Here is an 11,801-nt window from a genome sequence, read left to right on the forward strand (position 1 = left end):
TTAACAACCCAGTATTTACATGTAGTGGAAGATCAAATAAGTGGCTGACATCAGTTCTTATATTCCTTTTAAACTTTTTCAGCTGCTTGTATTCATGCATTTGTGTTATAGTGTTGGCTTACTCCATCAATTTGCCTTATTTTTCTTCCTTTATCCGTTTTGGATAGACGTGATGATGACACAGACTTTCTTTTTCTCATCTCTGTTAAGAAACACGACACATGAAAATGTATGCGAAAGTCATAGAGTACATATTCGAAAGGGTTGTACGTCAAGGGTCTCGTGTTTGTTGAGACTACATAGACTGGTTAACTTAGGTGATGGAACTGTTCAAACTTCTGACCTTTTAGTCGGGGTAGATGTTATAACTAGTTAAGCTATATTCAAGTTAGCTCACGTGAGTCAGTTTGGATATGAAATGCTTAAAAAGATTACGAAGATGGGATGCTTTCACGTAGATGTCCATATTTGAGCCGAAAGAAAACTAAGTGATGGGTAAAGTAATGAGCTCCCCTCCCATTGGTCACATCCACAAAAAGACTGCCTTACTTTAGTTTTTTACTTTTCTGAACTCTTTCGATTATGAAAAGATGAACGACCATATCCATGATTCAGAATCTGAATTTGATACTTCGTGGCTCCGATATTCCCCTCCCCAAAAAGAATGCATCATTCGAATGATAAGCTACAATAGGAGCAAGACACGATCCAAACTCTCAAAGAGATTATGCCCAATCATGTCCACCAAGAAATGACCCAAAATTAGATCCTACTCTATTTGGTATTGTTCATTTTAATCATAATTCTTTTCCGAATAAATCAAAGAATGACTTAATGGATCAAATTTATCCTAGGCTGTTATGAAATCTAACGAACAACTCGAGAATCTTTTAGTGCATTCAATTACCCAATTATTATTGTATAAACGCTCACGATTAAAACAACAAGCTTTTGAAAATGAGATATCAACCACTTAGCTAAAAGATTGTTTATAAAGAACTTTGGGATAATGTGGAGAGAGAGAGAGAGAGAGAGAGAAGCACCTTTGAAAAGGAAAGACAAAGAAAATGGATGCATATGATGCTTTGCTCAACAAAGAAATGATTTTAGGGTTAAAAGTTCTATCTTTATAATTGGATAAGACACCCTCGTAAATGCTCGTGGTGAGTTTGATTTGAGGTAGTTTATCGATTATTAGTAATAACAATATGTCGAGATAAGAATTCGAAATTTTATGTATTTTTTGTTGATGAAGATAAGTATTGAGATTGTACGTAGAATAAAAGCATGTTGCATAACAGCATTTAGATGTTCATAAATACCCAATTTGAGACGAGTATACAAGATTGGGGAAACGCCCACATCCGTAGCTTTTTTATGTTACATACACCTTTCTATATACACTTTGTTTTCGGGGTTTTTTTTTTGTAGATTTTTTTCGATTAGTTGTGTAGTAGTTGGTGAGTTTTTAGTGAATTGCAAACGGTATTGACAACCCTTTTCATTGTTTATCCTAAGCTACAAGGTTGTAGAGCTCAAACGTTAGTATCTTTTGTTGGCTATTCAAGGGTCGAGTTATAGTGTTAAGTTTGAAGGGCATTTCGTAATTCTATATAGAATCTACAATTGTAGAAGGTTAAACATAGTCGTAAGTTTTGAGCAAACCAATACATTTGTTACAGTCATTCTCTTTTCTCCATCTCTTTTATTTCTCATTTGCAATCTATTAACATGTTTGCTTAATCAAACGAACGTGAGACTAATTATGTAACAATTTAGACCCACCACTAGTAGATATTGTCCGCTTTAGCCTATTATGTATCGTCGTCAGTCTCACAGTTTTAAAACGTATCTACTAGGGAGAAGTTTTCCCATCCTTATAAAGAAATGTTTGTTCCTTCCTCCAACCAACGTGGGATCTCACAATCCACCCCGTTGAGGACCCAGTATCCACACTAGCACACCACCTGGTGTCTGACTTTAATACCATTCGTAACAACAACGATACGTGACGGACCAAAACAGATAATAAGTGAATAAAATATGTTCTAAGGTAATAAGAAATATGACACTTTAATGGTCCATTTCTACAATATTATTTTTCTTTCTTTCCAAAGATAGAAAGGACAAAAAACTTTATGATGTATTATCAAAATATTAAACAAAAGTTGAGTAGTGCCTAAACAATAGGATTTCATAATCCTCCATCGATATGAACGCAATAAAATTTTACTTTCGAAGAACTCATCGAGCTTAATAGTTAAGACATTTGTTCGTTTATTTGAAATTCAAAGCTGAAATCTTCTTTTCTTATATATTCGCAACATCGAACTTAGTAATTAGGATATTTACTCGTTCAGTTGAAATTGAAAGTTTAAATCTTTACCTTTACGTTCTTAAAATTTCATATATTTTCGCAATTGGCTCTTAGAATTTGTTCTTAAAGATAACGAGGAATAGAGAAAGAAACCCGAAAAAGACAACATATCATTGTCTTTCTTTAGAGAAAAGCAATGAGATTAATAGAGGTTGGCATCAAATCTAAGCAAGGGCAACAATGTGTGTGTCATTTTCTTCTCTTTGTTCCCATTTTATGACTTCATCATTATCATCTAACCACACAAATCCTTTGTATTTGCAAGATTCTTTCGTGAAAGGGGTTCAAGGTTAAGCTGATCGGGTTAAAACATTTTGAGATTCAACTCAATTGTACAGGTTTGTAAATTTAAACCTAACACAATCCAACTAACATATTTAAGTTCAGTTGGTTCGAGTTCGGTTGGTTGTTGTACAAAAGCCTATAAAAAAAGTCTCAAATTTTTAATATTATCTGGACCTATCAAACAGGCTATAAAAGATCTATTATAGCGTTTTTTTTTTTGTTGGCCCTCGTGTTCATTATTTCTAATAGTGAACCCAACCGTTCAAAATTTCATTTATTTGAATCCGATCTGACTCAAATAAGTTGATAACTCAATTCAACTCATACAATTAGACCAAAATTCCGAACATCATTTCACACATCGTTGTAGGAAAGCCACCATTTCCCAACACGCTTTTTCGCTTACGATTCGCCACAATTATGTTCTTCCTAGATAATAATAATAATAACACAATCATTTACCAACTTAAACTCAATTTCAAAACTTGAAAATGATTCAAACAACATCAAGTACATCAAAATCCCATGCTAAGATGAACAACAACAACTTCCAACAAAATGGGAACTCAAAACCAAACCAAAACCAATCAATGATGTCGTGGATCAGGCCCTCCAGGGCTTAGCCTCTTCGACACAAAATGTCTTCCAAGCTTCTCCTTCTCTTCAATGATAAACTTCAATGTTTCTTCCACATTCTTCACAAATGATTGGTTTTTCTTACTCACAGAAGAAGAAGAAGAAGAAGAAAGCAAGCGGCTTTCAGCAATGGATGAACACAAGAGCAAAATCACCACAAGGCAAACAAAGAGCTTTACACGACAAGCCATTAAAGAAAGCTTTGAGCTTTTGTTGGTTTTGCCAACACTTGAACAACTTAGCCATATATATAGATCTCAAAAACACAAACTTTTTATTAATTACTGCTAACAAAGATCAAAGTCAATATGGGACCAAAAAAGTTTGTGTTTTTTTTTTTTAATTGAAAGTCGTCGGTGCCTTTCCTTATGTGATGAGCATGCTTAAATGATTAGTTTAACAAAACCCATTTTCCACGATCTATACCGCCGCACTCTCTTTTCTATCCATACAAAATAACATGCATAGCAGCCCCACTTTGGTTCATGTTCTGAGTTGTAATCAACTATTATCCAACCCAAAAGTTAAACTACTGAATTATATGAACCATTATCAGAAATAATGTTCACAAGCTTAAACTGATAGGTTACCGTAAGCGGTTTTTATTGGATGATTGATATAACATATCTAGTTAGGTTATCAAGTTATGTAATAGCCTAAGTCCACTGCTAGCAGATATTGTCGGTTTTGGTCATTATGTAGAGTCGTCAGTGTCATGATTAGAGGTTTCCACACTTTTATAAAAAATTATTCGTTTCCTTCTCCAACCGATGTGGAATCTCACAATCTACCTTGTTTAGGGCCCAACGTCCTCATTGGCACTCGTTCCCCTCTCCAATCGATATGAGACCCCCATTCCACTCCCTTCAAGGCCCAGCATCCTCACTGGCACACCTGCCTGGTGTCCGCCCCACTCAAGGCCAAACGTTCTCGTTGGCACTCGTTTCACTCTCTAATCGATATGAGACCTGCAATCCACTCCCTTCAGGGCTCAGCATCCTCACTGGCACAGCAGCATGGTGTCCACCCCTCTTCGAGGCTCAATCTTCTTGTTAGCATACTATTCGGTTCCTACGACAATACATAATAGTTCAAAGCAGACAATATCGTGGACTTGGATAGTTACAAGTTAAATCATGGTTGTTGGAATAACCCATTAGGCTATGTACCTTTTGATTTAGTATGTATATTTTAACAGAGAAAGTAGGTGGGCTTGTGGCGTTTTCTGTTATGTGTTATGAACCAATGGTTGGTGTGTTTTGTTGGTGCTTACAACTGAAGCAGAACATAAAAAGGTTAGTTTTTTAGCTCTTTTAATACTAACCCTTTAATGGGTTTGAAGTTTTGAACTGCTTAAAAGTGGAAAGCAACAATCTTGATGACTCAGAATGACTGGGATCAGCTAAACATCTCACTTTTATCCATTATCCCTCTTTGATGATGATGAAAAAGTATAAAATTTTGCAAAGAAATGTTACATGTTCTTGTAAGGGGACAAAAAAAACTACAAACAGAAGAGAAAAAAAAACTCTTTACATTAAAAAAAATGGACAAAGATTTGAAGACAATGCTTTTTGATGTCACTGCAAACATATGTTTGGAAAAAAACTCAAAGTTAAAAACACAATGAACAGTTAAACGTTCTCTGGTTGTCACAAACACGAAATAACGTTTTATTTCTTTACAAAAAGTCAGCTCCACAAACTTTAATTTTCAAGTGGAATATGTTTGTTTGGACGGTCCGTTTGGAGTTACTTTCTAAGTGCTTTGAAATATTTTTTTTGTAAAGGTCGAGTAAAGGAGAAGTCATGAATGAATCGAGACCACATTCAAATGAGAGTGATCTTGAGAATACGAAGGTAAATTTCTTTTCAGTGGCTCAATCATAGAAATTCTGAAATTAAACTTTGCTTAGTTTGTGATAATTCTATGTTGAGTGACCTCGTGACGTTTTTTCTAAGAAACATGTGAGTAAGGATGTGACATCCGAGTTAGAGAAGTACATGAATGAACCAAATTGAGAAAGTCTTAAAAGAATTGAAAATTACGACTTATACCAAGAAGATGCATCTTCTTTCTGCGACACAATCATATGAACTCCAAACTTAAGCGTGCTTTAGTTTGGATAATTCTATATTTGGGGATCTCTTGAAATTTTTTTTAGGAAAGTACCTGAATGAAGAAAAAAAAAAAGATCGGTGTTGATTTGCAGGGATAATCTTTACTCTTAAAATCGAAAAGTAGGTAACCTGATCTGGTCTCATTCCCTTCTGTAGGTCTCTTTACTCGACCTGTTTCTTCTACTATGGTTCGTTATTCTTTCACTCACTGTAAGTAAAGAAAGACGGAAGAGTTGTAGAACTTCACTCATTCACCTTTTCCTTCTTTCACACCTGAACTTATGTCGTCAAGACTGAACTCAAACAAGACAAGAGAAATCCGAAACCTGAGTTTAGCCTCGTCACCTATGTTGGTTGAAGAAAGGTTTATAACCCTGTGTAGAGAATGAAGAGGGGCCAAGCATCTTCCTCTCAACAGTGCTTCTTGAGGCTCCACTCTCCCCGTAAGGCCCCGTTGTTAGCCTGGGCGAGGGGATAAGGAATAAGGATTGAAACCCACTTCCTGAGCTCTGCCAGGGACTGGATAGGGGTTAGCTTTTGTAAATGTGTAGAGCCAAATGTAGTGTGGTGTAGTAGTAAGCACTTTTAGGCCCCTTCCCGGCTACAGGATGACTCCAGTGCTTTGGGTACTACAGACCCTCTGCCGTCCATTGCAGCAGAGCTATGTTATATGGGATGTCGGGGCAAAATAGTCTTTTCTCATAGAAGCAGTTCAAGACAAGTAGGTAATTTGGTCATATCGTAGGAGATGTACGGAAATCTCGAGCCATCAAGTGTAGTAATAATATAATTAATTTGGAGGAAATGCAATGAATTTGGGTCGTTGATCACATGCAAACAGCAGCTTTGTTGAACATATTAAAATAAAATAATAGGTTTGTAATTTCAGCACAAAAAATTAAAATGCATTATCTGATCCCGTAGTGATGTTGTAATTGGAGCACTACCTTTTGTTCTTGCTATAAATACAATTAATTCTTTCCAATATACTTTTAATATATATTCTTCATACTCTACTTAGTACCAAGTACATAAAAAAATAAATGGCATAACACCCACATGCTCCCATTTTAATTTTAATATTTTGATACCATCTGCAAGTAGTCGTTTGAAATCTCACATGAATTGGAGAGGGGAACGAAATATTCCTTATAACGCGTTTTAAAATCATGAGGTTCACGATGATATGTAACGGGCTAAAACAGACAATATATGCTAGTGGTGGGCTTGAACGGTTAAAAGTAGGCTTAGATGTTCTTTTTTTTTCAGTGAAACTGGGCCCAATTGAAGGAAAGGGTCACTAAAAAAGAGAGTGTCGAGACGGAGGTCCTTGAAGAACTGGTCCAGGTCAATTTCTGCAACCTAGACGAGATAAATATGCAAACCCTATGATCACAAATGCTAAAACTTCTAAATCGATTTGATTTTATTTCTAATGATTGCAACTCTTAGGAATTTGATCTAACAACATTATTGAAGAATAAGGCTCGTAGATCTAAATATCCAAGAACCTCAAGACGATAAGGAATTACCGTAAAAGAAAGTAATATCCAGATTATCTTGTTAATCAAATATTTCAAGACAAAAAAACTTTCTTTAAGATTCGAATCGCTCCAGAAACAAGATCGATCATGTCAAGCTTTAATAATTCTAAACATGTAACTTAAACTATATACAATTGTAAATAAACTTAGTACTCCGCTAAAAGAAAGCACAATGTTTTATTTACAACATTTTTTACAAAACGCATACATGATTTTATATAGTCTCAAAAGTTTATTAGACATTTCAAGAGCGGTAACTTTCATATTTTATGATCATAATTAACCCGTTGTAAATATAACATTTTCATTATCATCCATTCAAAAATTTGTAATCCTCCCGAACAAATGAAGCTTAATTTTCTTGAATGCGACATGAATTCCATCAGTTGAACAATATTTTTTTCATATCTTTCTTAGAGTTCATATTGCATAATCGAGATGTTTTAGCTCATATTATTATATCTAATAAATGGGAAACATTGGATAGACTTATTAACACAAAATTAAAACATTTAAAACTTAAAAAGGTAAACATAGAATTTAGGCATTAAATTAGTACTAAATTCAAAACAATATGATATATTGAATCATTTATTGATCTTCATCCTATGGACAAAGACAGTGGCTGAGGTTGATGGATCAGTGATGGTGCTGATCAGGGCCGCCGGGGGTGCTCCGCTGCACCTGGAAGCGCCTTTCACCTTGCCTATGGAGGCTAGCCATTAATGCTTCTCTAGCACTCTCCATAAACCCACTTGGAGAAGGAGCTCCAAAGCTCAAAAATGGCACCAAAATGATTACAATAAAGAAACACAACAACAACTTCACTCCAATGGCGGCGCCCATGGCTGCTTTCTCCAAACTTTAATTTACAATGATGATGGAAGTGAAGAAGATGGGGTTATAAATAGTAAGTAATCCAGAAATTAAACATCATTATCCACAAATATTTATTACCGACATTGTACCACACCCATAAAGTGACATTTTTTTTTTGTCGTAAAATAGTATACAATTGCCTTTCCACCAATGTTTTTTCTGGGTTGTGCCAAGCTCAAATTTGCAATCATATTTCATTATGCCAACCCTTCACCTCTTCTCCACAAACTCTTTGCGGAGTGGTGATTCGTATATTTAAGCTTTTGGCCTAAGTATGAGCGGGACTGAGCAATGACTTGAGTTTCGTTCTTGGCACTAGTTTCGAGAGACAAGCCTAGTCATTGGAAATCAAAATCTTTCGGTCAAAATCTACCTCATATAATTACATTAAGATACGGTATGAAAGTGTATTTCTTTTTATTTGAGAATTGAAGGACACTCGTAGAGTCTCCAGTAAATAAGTTAAATTGACTCGTAGCATTAAGAAGTTTGAATATTGATCCTAACAAATTATATATATATTAGAAAAAGAGTATAAATAAGATAACTTTCACGTCATTTAGATACGATGGATTATGCAAACATTCTCAGGAGGGTTGAATCGATTTTGTCTGACGAAGAAATGATCTCCACACTACGAGATGAGGGGCAACTAGAATCCCGACGTTCCTTCTTCTTCTCCCGAGTCATTTCCGTCTTACAACATGTTGTTTCGAATCTTAAGTTGTGATCCTTCAAATTTCACAACCGATCGAAGCTAAAGAAGTTAAAGAATGATCTCCCTTACGAAATAAGGATCGAGGCATTGATCATGTCAAAATCTCATGCTCAACAAATTATTAAACTTGGTTCTAAGTTGGTTAGTGATTTAGAAAAGGCTACTGAAGAGAGTGTCGAAGATACAGAGTCTATCGAATGTGTTTTAAAGCCTCTAAGTAAAGAAGTTGAAAAGATGGTTCAATCGCCGCCGACTCAACTAAGATCACCCAAAGCGACCCCACGGCCGCTAAATTAAAATGGATCTCAAACAATCGAATTCGAAAATTAACACATTAAACTAACCATTGTTGACTTTGATCCCACGAACAGCTATGAACTTTTAATTTTTAAAATGAGGGCTTGACTTCAATTTTGTTGTAATAAAAGTTCCAACTTTATACATTTTAGTGGCAAACCAAATCCAAACATTTAATGTTTTAAATGTCTTTTCTACACATAAATAAAATAACACAAGATTTTGTATGATCTTGATCCAAATTTGCTTTATTCCTTAGAATATTGCATAAGAACACTTGGATTATACCAAATGAGATTAAAAAAATGGGTACTTTTCCATAGACTTTTAAATTTTATACTGTAATAGCTCAAGTTCATCGCTAGTAGATATTATTCGCTTTGACTCATTACATATCATCGTTAGTCTCATAGTTTTAAAACAATGTGTACAAAGAAGAGGTTTCTACACTCTTATAAGGAATGATTCGTTTTTTATCTGCGGCTAACGGGATTTCAGAGATATTATAAAGTTTTGAAAGGAAGAGGGTAGTGGGAATATTTTTTTTAGTGGAAATTGTTTGGGATTAGGGTTGGTAGATTATGAAACTATAATATTATTTGTCCGTACAATTCTATTGGTTTGATTAATTCATCCATTCTAATTGGTGGAGCTCGCAAAAGCTTTTAGGAAAATTAAATAAATGCCAATAACCCTTTTGTGTGCACATGCATGATTCATTGGGAATTATGGTTTTTTTATAAGGTTTAGTTGGTAGGCTGAGTAACCGAGACGTATGTGAATGAACTAAGACCATATATGACTAAGAGTAATCTCGAGAATATCAAACAACAATTATGCTTTAGGGAATGCAGAATCCTGGACATTCGGGTGTTACACGAAATTGAGAGAAAAATTTTATTCAGGAAGGAACGATAACCTATTTAATAGTGAGATCCCTTTGCGTCACTGAAGTCATTAAACTCAGTATTAGGATTTACTCTTCCAACCGTTTTCTCGTGATAATTTGCATTGGCAATCGAAGGATAAGATTCAGAGACGAACATTCGGCCCCGAGTCGATCGGAAGCCACAGGTTGTGGGGTGGTCTAGGGAGGAGCTCAGCAGACTCTTCTCTTGGAATAACTATCTGCTCAATGCCTCGCTTATTGGAGTAGCAAGCAATTTACAGAAGAAAGGCCGGAAGGTTCTTTCCTTTACAGTTGCAAGGACATCTGGCACCTGCCCACTTGTCCGTTTTGGCCTATTACATTAGTCGTCAGCCTTATTGTTTTAAAATACTGTCTATACGTTTCCACGTACTTATAAAAAATGTTTTGTTCTCCTCTCAAGATCTCACAATTCATCTTCCTTGGAGACCCAATATCCTTGCTGGCACATCGCACAGTGTCGGGCTATGATACCATTAGTAAGTGTCCAAGTCCATTAGTATAAATTGTCTGCTTTGGTCTGTTATATATAGTCATCAACCTCATGGTTTTAAAACATGTCTATTAGGGAGAGGTTTCCATGCCTTATAAGGAATGTTTAACTCTCTTCTCCAACCAATGTGAGATCTCAGAATCCAGTACTTTTCTTGAGGGCCAGCTTCATCGCTGGCACACTGCTCGATATCTAGCTTTGATGCCATTTGTAATAGACTAAATATTGTCCGTTTTGGTCCATTACGTATTGCCGTCAGGCTCCTGGTTCTAAAACGCGTCTACTAAGTAGAGGTTTCCACATCCATATAAGAAATGTTTCGTTCCCCTCTCCAACCAACGTGGGATGTCACATCTACCCCCACAAACAAACGTTGGGTGTTCTTTTCTTACATCCTTTTGAATAGTTCTCTAGCTTGATTCCTCCTCGCCAAGAGTTGCACTTACCTCTCCCTAGTAGACTCGTTTTAAAATCATGAAGCTGGCGGCGATACATAACAAATCAAAACAGAAAACATCTACTAACGATGGACTTGGACCCTTACAATAAGTCAGAGATTCCCGATGGCACTAATCTGATGCAATGTTCTACTAATGCCAGATCTACCTGCAATGCTTTAATCAACCACATGAGCTTTATCTCATATATTTAGTCAACAAAGTGTTCATAATTGCATTGAACTTCTAACTTCCCAGACAAACAATCAAACACAACGTGGGCAATCCCATGGAGTAATGAGCCGAAGTTACCTTGGAAGTTGCATGCCGTAGATCATCAACAGTTGTCTGAGTCCCCAATAGGAAACCCACCAATGGATTTCTTCACTATCAGCAACAACAATCGTTCAATTTCGTCATCGAATTCGTCATCAAGGGATCACAGTTCTCGATACCCAGATGCCCGATTCACGAGAAATTGAGAAATTGATGATCGTTGAGGAAATAGTTGAAGAGAGAAGTGGGAAATCCCAAAAAAAAATGGTCATTTTTAGGTGTAAGTATTTATTTTTATGTTAACGTAGATATGGACATACAAGATCGTTTCATCGTTGATTTGACCTATTGCACACACATTCTTAAATGGTCATGCTCCTACTCACATTCGTACAACTAGCTTACCATGGAGGTGTTTGCTTCACGTGTCGAATCCATATTACTTGAGATTTCGAAAAAAGAAAAAGAAAGATGAGAATGGGTTGGACAAAATGTAGAAGATAAAGAACGGGGATGTGAATGATGAGTTTGAGGATGAAGTCGAAGAAAATGAAAAAGCAAAACTATGAATGCACTAAGGTACGTTGTTCATTTAGGTCATATTCTAAGCGTGAGATGTCGGTAGTAATCCCTAATAAATCTTGTCAGGTTAAGTAACTAAAGTTGCACGGATTTGGATCTCCGTCGTCTCATTTTTATTTACACTTCCATTTTTATTTTTGTTTATTTTACTTTATCTCTTAAAAACCCGCACCATTCACACTTAGAAGAGGTTCTTGTATTTAAAATTGATTTTTTTTTTTTTTTTTTT

This window comes from Cucurbita moschata, unplaced genomic scaffold (genome assembly GCF_002738365.1).
Source record: "Cucurbita moschata cultivar Rifu unplaced genomic scaffold, Cmos_1.0 Cmo_Scf00008, whole genome shotgun sequence".
Lineage (NCBI taxonomy): Eukaryota > Viridiplantae > Streptophyta > Magnoliopsida > Cucurbitales > Cucurbitaceae > Cucurbita > Cucurbita moschata.